At 33.7% G+C, this 10,544-nt stretch overlaps 2 long non-coding RNA genes across 2 annotated transcripts; both read left to right on the plus strand.

Annotated features, from left to right (window-relative positions):
- Positions 1 to 4,061: 4,061 nt before the first annotated feature.
- LOC109535666 lies at positions 4,062 to 5,348 on the plus strand. The gene is made up of 2 exons (XR_002171742.2): positions 4,062 to 4,289; positions 4,870 to 5,348. It is a non-coding gene; the product is annotated as an uncharacterized LOC109535666 (long non-coding RNA).
- Positions 5,349 to 6,983: 1,635 nt separating this feature from the next.
- Positions 6,984 to 9,844, plus strand: LOC125503973. The gene is made up of 3 exons (XR_007281203.1): positions 6,984 to 7,266; positions 8,462 to 8,599; positions 9,187 to 9,844. It is a non-coding gene; the product is annotated as an uncharacterized LOC125503973 (long non-coding RNA).
- The last annotated feature ends 700 nt before the right edge of the window (positions 9,845 to 10,544 follow it).

Here is a 10,544-nt window from a genome sequence, read left to right on the forward strand (position 1 = left end):
TTGGTGGGCTGGCTTCCTTCGGCACCAAAACGACTTTATTCATTTGGCACCATTCTATAGCTCTCTTACTGTAGTGACACGAAGCCAAGTTTGGCCGAAAGAAAGTTGAGACTTGTTGTTTCATGAATGGCAACAATCTTTTTTGGAGACACACTCTTACGTCAATTTCGGTGCTGATCGTCCAAGTCCTTACAAAAGATTCCCTGCGCTCCTCACAGCTACACAAAGTTTGCCAAACGAGAAACTTCTTGGCAAACTTTGACTTTGTCTTAGTCCTGAACTGTTCATTTACACCTCCGCGCTCATGTGCTGCCTAAAATTCAACGGCTTAATAACATTTGATACGCTCGTTCTATGCACTTTTAACTCTGTGGCATTTTTTCAGTTGGTCCACGATTGAGTTTAATGAACATATGTACAGTTCGACGTTTCAATATCGTATTTCGTATCTGTCAAAATAATTTACAGGTTCTAAGTAAGAGCCTCATATGATTGGAAATTTGGTTGTTTTGATTTTGTGAAGGGTTAGAACGGCTTTTGTGTGTAGCGATTATTCTTAATAATCAAATATTAGGTCTAATCGTACTCTTGTATCCTGTTAAACTTGCTTGAACGGTAGTAAATAGCAAGTAGTACAAAACATTGGATAGAAAGAACTAACGTCGTCTTCACAATATTATGTCGAGGCTCCCATATACTAACATATTAGTATTTCAAATTAAGTAAGAATTTTGTCAAACAGGTTTTGCAGTATTAAAACATGTTTGAAGATTGTGTTAATTAATTAATGATTTTACTCAGGAGAACCGCTTCTGAAAAAGTTCTTATGTGTGTTTTTAAGTATCAAAAAGGTAGCCAAGCTATAATCGCAACTTAAGAGAGAATATTTCCAATTTTTTAAATAAAACCAAGTCAAAAATGTGTTGATAATTGAAGTAAACAAAAAATGAAAACTGGGCAATCGTTGTTCGAATAGATCTCAATGAAAATAAGTCGTAGTGTTTCATGACAAGCACAGATTGCAATCTGATCTTTAAATTAAGATGCTCGTCTTAACACCATATAATAAACAAAAGCACGTGACGACGCAAATTAACGTATGATACTCGAATCATATGACCGAGAATATTTTCAACCATTGATTGGAATGACAATTAACTTTAACTCACTCATGTCACGGCTATATTAAATGTCTTGACTTATCAGCATTTTTCATTAAAAATTGATTTTTGTTTTATTGTATTCGTAACTTCCATTAACGATATGTGAATATGCGAGATGATTCGTATCTAATGACACCTTTTGATTTGAAGCTTGTTTTTCCACGATTCGCAAATAAATTCGTAAAGGAAAAACAGTAAGCAGGTGACTATGTCGATAAACGATTATAATATATATTAACGATATATTAAGAACTATCTTTATATCACATTTAGGAATGTTTTCCGGGCTTTGAAGCCGTGGTCTATCGGAATTTCTTCCTGACGTTTCGTCCACAACTGCGGTGGACATTTTCAAAGGCGAAGAGGCAGTGGGCGAAGTGATCTCCCGTGCTTTCCGACTAAGAATGAATCATCATTCTTAGTCGGAAAGCACGGGAGTGCTTAAAATTAATTAATTAATAACTTACTTTAAAAGCAATTAACTTAATTTGATATTAAAGAAATCAAAATAACTTGAAACTTCAGAGATTCACAAAGACTTGCTTACTTCTGCAAAACATTTACCCAAGAAAACCACTTGTTTATCTGAGTTTACAAGACATAAACTATATCCCAAATTTGGATTTATCCAAAAAAAATTACGTTTCGCAGGGCATATTTATCCAAAAACCGTGCCGATATCAGAATCGCTGACTTTGTAAAGAACATAAGAAATATAGTTTAAAATCGCTGGAAAATAGATATGTGACTAAGACCGGTATGCATAGTCGATCTCTTACGATACGCCGCCCTTCCGACGTTCGCTGGAGGCAATTTTAGTTGCACAGCCGTTTGGTTGAGCATCTGACGCACGCGCACTTTATTGTTGTTGGGCGACGCGGTGAGAATTTGTCGGAGATGGATGTAGACATCCCAACGATAGCCAAAGCTATTTTGTTAGCGGAAGTTCTCAACTTCTTATGTTTTTATATCATTTTTGTTTTAAATATATAGATAACGATCTCTACGACTTGGAATTAGATTTCAACATACTACAAAGGTACGTAAAGAAAACATCAACAAGCATGATACGCAATTCAGATAATAATTATATTATTTTCAACTATATGCGAGATATGGAAAATACCTTAGAGAAACATACTGAAGCCGATTTTAGAAAACGCTTTCTCAAAGGAAATTGTGCAAAATGTGTTGTTGCCATTAACCAATCACCAGGAACAAATCACAAATCGATGCCATCCTGTTCTTTTGATAGTAGATATTTCTAATGCAGTTTATTGTCAGTTCCTACTTGGTGAAAAAAATTCAAGGTTGTATGTATAATGTGTTTTCGAAATAATAATAAAAATAATCTCCAGAGCAAGGAGAAGAGCGTGGAGAGACCATGTAGAGAGAATGGCCGACGACCGCATGGCAAAAATCGCCATAGACCAAAAACCTAACAGCTCAAGACTCCCAGGAAGACCACCGAAGCGATGGTACGAAAGCTGGACATCAGCATCCCAGGACTAGGAAGTTGAAGAAAAACACAGGACTCTGAGTCCTAACGCACGAGGAAGAAAAAGAATAAAAATAATAAACAGAGTTATTAATGCATAAAATGTTTTTAATGTTTTGAAAAGAGGTTATTAACGTTGAGAAAATCAACCATTTGATTCCGTCAGATGGTAGATTTTTCAACGTTGCAAACGGCTTTCACCGTTAATATGTCTCTCTTAGAAAAAATAGTTACTTTGCAATTTATTTATACAATATCTTATTCTTCGAGGCACCTAGACGCACAGTCCAGTCATGTTAGCTAAATATTTTAATATATTTTTTTGTTTATTAACTAACTAAATAACACATATGCAGGGTGGTTTTTCAGTACGATAGAGTCCATTATTTCCAAAGGTGTTAAACTTTCGAAAAATAGCTTCATATGAAAGTTGCTGACGCACAAAGTGCGCACATTTCAAAAATATCTTATATGATACAGAGTGTCTCAGAAAAGCCAGACAAGATCAAAGTGTATTTTGTTAAATAGAATTATCCATTTTTCATTAGCTTGTGGAATGAAGCTTGAAATGGTGCATATGCACCGTAAATTGTTTTTTTCTTACTTACGACGTTGGCAGACTATCGCGATTTCAGTAATTTTTTTCTTAAAAACATGGTATTTAAAAATTAGTTGTAGAAGCAACAAAAAGCAGTTAGAAATACAAAAAAACACGTCGTTCCATTCACCACAGATCCGTTAAGAATTCTGTTGAACCAAAATATCAATATATTGTACAAGGTGTTAACAATGTGGACTTCAATCTAAAACTTTTTAACGCAATATAACTTTGGTTTTTCAATTGGAAGTACCTGTATATTAATACGTCATTAGATAGACAATTTACAAAGTTGCAAATCTGCATTTACACTTTAAGCTCTGAAATCAACCGTTTTCAAATTATAATTTATTTTATTTAAAAATTTCAAAAAGAAGCTACATTTTGTACGTTGGCTATGGAAGTCAATAAATAAGTGTCAAAATTTGAGTTGCCACGTTTAATTGATCATTTACCTAATTATATCAAGGAAAGAATGTGGTATTTAGAGGGTGGAGCTCCAGTTCACCATACAGCTCAATTTTTTTGTATCTTTAACTGTTTTTTTTTGCTTCTACAATGAATTTTTAGATGCCATGTTTTGGAGCATAATTTTCCTAAAATGTCGATAATGTGCCTTTGCAAGTAAGAAAGAAACAATTTACGGTGCATATGCACCATTTCAAGCTTCATTCCACGAGCTAATGAAAAATAGATAGTTCTATTTAAAAAAATACACTTTGATCTTGCCTAGCTTTTCTGGGACACTCTGTATCATATAAGAGATTTTTAAAACGTGCACACTTTGTGCGTCAACAACTTTTATATGGAACAATTTTTCGAAACATCAACACTAACGGAAATTATGAATTCTATCGCACTAAAAAACCACCCTGTATATCACTATCGTTAGTGGACATTTAGCACCACAAGGGCAAACATCTTCAGTTTTTCTACTGACCCAGCAAAGTGAATTAGACTTTTTAGCAGTTAATCAAGCGAAAAACTGCATCAAACAGTTCTAGAGTTGAAATGGCACAAGTTCAAAAAGGTAGGTCCCTACACTACTAAAGGGTACTTGGCTTTACTAAAACCACTAAGATTTTCCACTCTACTTACACTTTGATCAATCGAAATTGATTCCTAGAACTATAGTTTAATATCTACAATTTCAAAATGTGAACTTCAGAACCCAGACTGTCGGCTCCATCTGAGTGACAATTACGTAAGAAAATTAATGCGTAGGTATATGATGATCACCTCATCGAAAGATTTGAGATCGTGAGGCGCACTTCGCTCAAATGAATTCTAGAAAGTAGAAGCTTCTAGAAAGTAGAAGGTCTGGACTCACTCACTTAAATTGTTTTTCTGAGACATCAGTTTATTTTCAGATAATTGTCTGCTTCCCGCTTAACTACTTTTCTTATTTTGTATACCCGTCACCACTTGCTACATAGTGGAACAGAAATATGTAGAGAACTACCACCCATCATTAAATAAACAGTATTAGAACGGAAACAGTATTATTATACGACAAAAACTTAATTTTCTGACTGATTAACTGCAAAATTTCTGACTGTATTCAGGTTCATTGTTTTTGGCCACTTTTCTGATGTCGATAAAAATTACAGCAATTGAGAAGGGAAGTCAAAAACCAGCCTGTACTCTAAGTCATCCTGATTTCAAAGGGGCATTTCAAGCACGCTGATGAACGCCGTCTTAATCACCTAGCGCTTGTTTGCAATCTTCTGGTTCTGGTTCTTCTAGAAGCTAATCTGCAATGTGACAAGCCTGGAAAAATTAAGTTTTCCCAACCAAATTTTGAATTGTGTTTATTGTAATATCAGTTTCAAATCAAAAAGAGTTTTTATTCTAGAAATTTCCTGTATTTGTTGTTAACTGCAGATTTAATAGTTGACGATTAACAAGCAACTCAATTAGGCACTAATTTTTCATTCATCTAAGTTATTTAAGTTGTTAAGAGATGTTTGCAAACCTTAATAAGGGGCTACTAGACTAGACAATGGCTGCGTTCCGTTAGTGAAAAAAATGAATTTTTGAGAATGTTAGCATTATAATGAGCAATAAAATATCAATGTTTTCATTTGAAGAATCAACTTATGTGTTGTATAATCGTAGCGTTCTGAACTAGAATAAGAACAGAGAAACTATTTTGTAATGTTTCAATATTAGTTTGGATTAATGAAGTAGCAGAAATTTTAAGGTTCAATGATTCTTCTAATATTGAAATTGAAAAAATGACGCACACTGTCAAAATGGTACGTTTGAGTTAACATGTACAGGAGATACCTAATAAGCTCAGACAAGACTTGAATTTACAACTGAAATCCGAGTAAGTAGAAGTATACAGGGTCCGTCTTTGGGAGCTTACACTAGAAGTATTCGCCAAACCAAAATTACCAGAGTTCTGAAAGTTCCAATACAAGGTAACGATGTTGTGTAACGATTTTCAAGGCGGTACCACTTCCGGTTATACCGGAAGTAGGTACTTACTCGCTTATTTTTAATGGAACACCCTGTATATTATTACATTTTTGAATTATCGGTCATATTTTTGGGACATTTTGTTAAATGAGCTGGGTACAAAATTTCAACCGTTGTGGTATAATATCCATTTTTCCAAAAAATTGACAGGTGTAGCCTTGGAAATAATTCGTTGTTCCGCCTATTTAGGTCAATCAATTTGAATATAACTTTAGCTTGTGGTAGCCAAAGGTGCCATGTCTCAATGTGCCAAAAATGAGTTTTGCATCCTTTATAAAAACTGTCAAAAAAGGCATTTTCCCAAAAAATTCAAATGGAAACCCCTATTTTTTCTATTCAGATCGATTTAGTGACAAAAATTAAAGCAAACTTATAAAAAGGTTTATGAGGCAAAACGTAACCGTTTCATAGTTGGTCGCTTCATGGTCGCTTTGTTGATTTTTGTGCCTGCAGAATTCCACTTTATTTTCAATTCTGGTAAGGTTTCAACTTATTTTTTCGTTTCTTTTCAAGCTCTTTTTACAAAGGGCCAATATCGCTGGGCAATATGTGACCGAATACAGGTTTTACCGAAAAAAACAACACAACATTCTTAATTGGCATACTAACGTGTTACTCGGCACTTGGAAATAATCATCTGCTTTATTTTACACCACATGTGATGAAACTCGTGACTTTATTGTTTACATATTGGTAATAATGGCTATTTAATTAGTTGAAGTCTTGTTATGACCAATAAAACAGTTACGTTTTAAAGTGGCCAAATACCGATTGATGCAAAATCGAAACTGGTTTTTCGAAAATGTTTTAACTAATAACAGTACATGATATGATTTGATAAAATCTGAAATAAAATGTTAATTTCTACTTAAAAACTGTTAAACAAGTCTAATTTGTCACTTAAAAATATCCCTTTTAACAACTTTTTTTACTTTAAATGACTACGCGTTTTACTCGCTAGAGATACATGAATAAAAGGATTTGATTAGAAGCATATTTTAGCTTCCAGAAGCCATGAAGTGTTCATGGCAACATAAAAAGCGCTAACCAAAAGTAATAGCTAAAATCTGGCGTCGCACCGAAAATTTAAAAGAGCTTTTGTAATATTTAGTTTTTGGGTATTTACAGGCAATTATTTATATACTTTATGAAAATTCGATAACCGCTATAAGTAATTTAATTTCCATAACTGTTATCTGAAGCGTTTCGAATGGAAAATTGTTGTTTTGCGGATTCCGTTTTATCTAGGTAGTGGCAAGACACAAGCTTCTCAACAACCAACTACTAGTACTTCTCGCAAGTATCTCAAAAATTGTTTTTTTATCTGAAATATGTTTTGGAGGTCAGTGTGTGACGATGTGAAGAACGAAATATTAAATCAGTACCAAATTAAAATTCGTATATTTGATGTGATTATATTACATTAAGGTCTTGAGGTAGAAATGCTGTTTTGTGTTTTGATTCTTTAATGTCTGCCTGTATGTGGGTACCCACCATGTTTCCTACATTAAGCGGACAGGAGCGTAAGCTAAATATTTTAATATATTTTTTTGTTTATTAACTAACTAAATAACACATATGCAGGGTGGTTTTTCAGTACGATAGAGTCCATTATTTCCAAAGGTGTTAAACTTTCGAAAAATAGCTTCATATGAAAGTTGCTGACGCACAAAGTGCGCACATTTCAAAAATATCTTATATGATACAGAGTGTCTCAGAAAAGCCAGACAAGATCAAAGTGTATTTTGTTAAATAGAATTATCCATTTTTCATTAGCTTGTGGAATGAAGCTTGAAATGGTGCATATGCACCGTAAATTGTTTTTTTCTTACTTACGACGTTGGCAGACTATCGCGATTTCAGTAATTTTTTTCTTAAAAACATGGTATTTAAAAATTAGTTGTAGAAGCAACAAAAAGCAGTTAGAAATACAAAAAAACACGTCGTTCCATTCACCACAGATCCGTTAAGAATTCTGTTGAACCAAAATATCAATATATTGTACAAGGTGTTAACAATGTGGACTTCAATCTAAAACTTTTTAACGCAATATAACTTTGGTTTTTCAATTGGAAGTACCTGTATATTAATACGTCATTAGATAGACAATTTACAAAGTTGCAAATCTGCATTTACACTTTAAGCTCTGAAATCAACCGTTTTCAAATTATAATTTATTTTATTTAAAAATTTCAAAAAGAAGCTACATTTTGTACGTTGGCTATGGAAGTCAATAAATAAGTGTCAAAATTTGAGTTGCCACGTTTAATTGATCATTTACCTAATTATATCAAGGAAAGAATGTGGTATTTAGAGGGTGGAGCTCCAGTTCACCATACAGCTCAATTTTTTTGTATCTTTAACTGTTTTTTTTTGCTTCTACAATGAATTTTTAGATGCCATGTTTTGGAGCATAATTTTCCTAAAATGTCGATAATGTGCCTTTGCAAGTAAGAAAGAAACAATTTACGGTGCATATGCACCATTTCAAGCTTCATTCCACGAGCTAATGAAAAATAGATAGTTCTATTTAAAAAAATACACTTTGATCTTGCCTAGCTTTTCTGGGACACTCTGTATCATATAAGAGATTTTTAAAACGTGCACACTTTGTGCGTCAACAACTTTTATATGGAACAATTTTTCGAAACATCAACACTAACGGAAATTATGAATTCTATCGCACTAAAAAACCACCCTGTATATCACTATCGTTAGTGGACATTTAGCACCACAAGGGCAAACATCTTCAGTTTTTCTACTGACCCAGCAAAGTGAATTAGACTTTTTAGCAGTTAATCAAGCGAAAAACTGCATCAAACAGTTCTAGAGTTGAAATGACACAAGTTCAAAAAGGTAGGTACCTACACTACTAAAGGGTGCTTGGCTTTACTAAAACCACTAAGATTTTCCACTCTACTTACACGTTGATCAATCGAAATTGATTCCTAGAACTATAGTTTAATATCTACAATTTCAAAATGTAAACTTCAGAACCCAGACTGTAGGCTCCATCTGAGTGACAATTACGTAAGAAAATTAATGCGTAGGTATATGATGATCACCTCATCGAAAGATTTGAGATCGTGAGGCGCACTTCGCTCAAATGAATTCTAGAAAGTAGAAGCTTCTGGCATTAATTACTCGTCAGGTCTGGACTCACTCACTTAAATTGTTTTTCTGAGACATCAGTTTATTTTCAGATAATTGTCTGCTTCCCGCTTAACTAATTTTCTTATTTTGTATACCCGTCACCACTTGCTACATAGTGGAACAGAAATATGTAGAGAACTACCACCCATCATTAAATAAACAGTATCAGAACGGAAACAGTATTATTATACGACAAAAACTTAATTTTCTGACTGATTAACTGCAAAATTTCTGACTGTATTCAGGTTCATTGTTTTTGGCCACTTTTCTGATGTCGATAAAAATTACAGCAATTGAGAAGGGAAGTCAAAAACCAGCCTGTACTCTAAGTCATCCTGATTTCAAAGGGCATTTCAAGCACGCTGATGAACGCCGTCTTAATCACCTAGCGCTTGTTTGCAATCTTCTGGTTCTGGTTCTTCTAGAAGCTAATCTGCAATGTGACAAGCCTGGAAAAATTAAGTTTTCCCAACCAAATTTTGAATTGTGTTTATTGTAATATCAGTTTCAAATCAAAAAGAGTTTTTATTCTAGAAATTTCCTGTATTTGTTGTTAACTGCAGATTTAATAGTTGACGATTAACAAGCAACTCAATTAGGCACTCATTTTTCATTCATCTAAGTTATTTAAGTTGTTAAGAGATGTTTGCAAACCTTAATAAGGGGCTACTAGACTAGACAATGGCTGCGTTCCGTTAGTGAAAAAAATGAATTTTTGAGAATGTTAGCATTATAATCAGCAATAAAATATCAATGTTTTCATTTGAAGAATCAACTTATGTGTTGTATAATCGTAGCGTTCTGAACTAGAATAAGAACAGAGAAACTATTTTGTAATGTTTCAATATTAGTTTGGATTAACAAAGTAGCAGAAATTTTAAGGTTCAATGATTCTTCTGATATTCAATTGTCATAAAAAAATAAACCACTTGAAAAATGACGCACACTGTCAAAATGGTACGTTTGAGTTAACATGTACAGGAGATACCTAATAAGCTCAGACAAGACTTGAATTTACAACTGAAATCCGAGTAAGTAGAAGTATACAGGGTCCGTCTTTGGGAGCTTACACTAGAAGTATTCGCCAAACCAAAATTACCAGAGTTCTGAAAGTTCCAATACAAGGTAACGATGTTGTGTAACGATTTTCAAGGCGGTACCACTTCCGGTTATACCGGAAGTAGGTACTTACTCGCTTATTTTTAATGGAACACCCTGTATATTATTACATTTTTGAATTATCGGTCATATTTTTGGGACATTTTGTTAAATGAGCTGGGTACAAAATTTCAACCGTTGTGGTATAATATCCATTTTTCCAAAAAATTGACAGGTGTAGCCTTGGAAATAATTCGTTGTTCCGCCTATTTAGGTCAATCAATTTGAATATAACTTTAGCTTGTGGTAGCCAAAGGTGCCATGTCTCAATGTGCCAAAAATGAGTTTTGCATCCTTTATAAAAACTGTCAAAAAAGGCATTTTCCCAAAAAATTCAAATGGAAACCCCTATTTTTTCTATTCAGATCGATTTAGTGACAAAAATTAAAGCAAACTTATAAAAAGGTTTATGAGGCAAAACGTAACCGTTTCATAGTTGGTCGCTTCATGGTCGCTTTGTTGATTTTTGTGCCTGCAGAATTCCACTTTA

The sequence above is a fragment of the Dendroctonus ponderosae genome, unplaced genomic scaffold (assembly GCF_020466585.1).
Source record: "Dendroctonus ponderosae isolate FM_Combo_2020 unplaced genomic scaffold, Dpon_F_20191213v2 Dpon_F_20191213_3, whole genome shotgun sequence".
Taxonomy (NCBI): Eukaryota; Metazoa; Arthropoda; class Insecta; order Coleoptera; family Curculionidae; genus Dendroctonus; species Dendroctonus ponderosae.